Here is a 1,450-nt window from a genome sequence, read left to right as displayed (position 1 = left end):
ATGTTGAATTTTGTCAAATGCTTTTTCAGCATCTATAGAGATGATCATATTGTTTTTGTCTTTGCTTTTATTGATGGGGTGTATCACATTTATTGATTTGCATATGTTGAACCAATGTTGCATCCCTGGGATGAATCCCACTTGATCATGGTGTATAATTTTGTGTATCTGTTATTGTATTCTGTTAGCTTGTATTTTGTTGAGGATTTTTTGCACCTATATTCATCAAGGATATTGGCCTTTAGTTTTCTATTTTTGATGTATCTTTGTCTGATTTTGGTATCAGGGTGATATGTGCCTCAGAGAATGAATTTGGGAGCATGGCCTCTGTTTCAATCTTTTGTAAAAGTTTGTGGAGGATTGGTATCAGTTCCTCTTTGAAGGTTTGGTAGAACTCTGCAGTGAACCTGTCCAGTCCTGGGCTTTTCTTTGTTGGAAGACTTCTGATAACAGTTTCAATCTCTTTTATTGTTATTGGTCTTGTTCAGATTTTCTATATCTTCTTGCCTTAGTTTTGGTAGTTTGTATGCATCCAGAAATTTATCTATTTCCTTCAGATTTTCAAATTTGTTGGCATATAGTTGTTTATAGTAGTCTCTAATGATTCCCTGCATTTCTGAAGTGTCAGTTGTAATATAACCTTTTTCATTTCTAATTTTTGTTATTTGGGTCTTCTCTCTTCTTTNATCCCTCTACATTTAGAGTTATTATTGAAAAGTACTGATTTACTCCTAGTATTTTATTTATTTTTGTTTAGATGTCTTAAGTACCTTTTGTTTCTTTCTTTTTAATTTTCTGTTTGTCTTCTGTACTTGTTGGTTTCTTGGGGTGGTAGATAAACTATGTTTTTTCTTTATTGTTTCATTTTTGTTTTGCTGGTAGGTTTTGTTCTTTCTTGAGTTTTCATGGCAGTGATGGTTGTTTCTGAGGTATCAAACCAAGAACTTCCTTGAGAATTTCTTGTAAGTCTGGTTGTGTGGTAGTGAACTCCCACAGTTTTTGCCTGAGAAATATACTATTTGACCTTCATTTCAGAAGGATAGCCTTCCTGGGTAAAGTATTCTTGGCTGACAATTTTAGTCATTTAGTATTTTGAATATATCATCCCATTCTTTTCTGGCTTTTANAGTTGTAATATAACCTTTTTCATTTCTAATTTTTGTTATTTGGGTCTTCTCTCTTCTTTTTGTAGTTAATCTTGCTAAGGGTTTGTTGATTTTATTTATCTTTTCAAAAAATCAACTTTTTGTTTCATTGATCTTTTGTATTGTTTTTTGAGTTTCTATTTCATTTACTTCTGCTCTGATCTTAATTATTTCTTTCTATCTACTAACTTCACATTTGGATTGTTCTTGTTTTTCTAGATCTTCAAGATGAAGTGTTAGATTGTTTATTTGCCATCTTTCCATTCTTCTGAAGTAAGCATTTAATGTGATAAATTTCCCCTTTA

This window comes from Galeopterus variegatus, unplaced genomic scaffold, assembly GCF_000696425.1.
Source record: "Galeopterus variegatus unplaced genomic scaffold, G_variegatus-3.0.2 Scaffold7269, whole genome shotgun sequence".
Classification (NCBI taxonomy): Eukaryota; Metazoa; Chordata; class Mammalia; order Dermoptera; family Cynocephalidae; genus Galeopterus; species Galeopterus variegatus.
The sequence above is the reverse complement of the archived record's forward strand: the minus strand, read 5'-3'. Positions refer to the sequence as shown.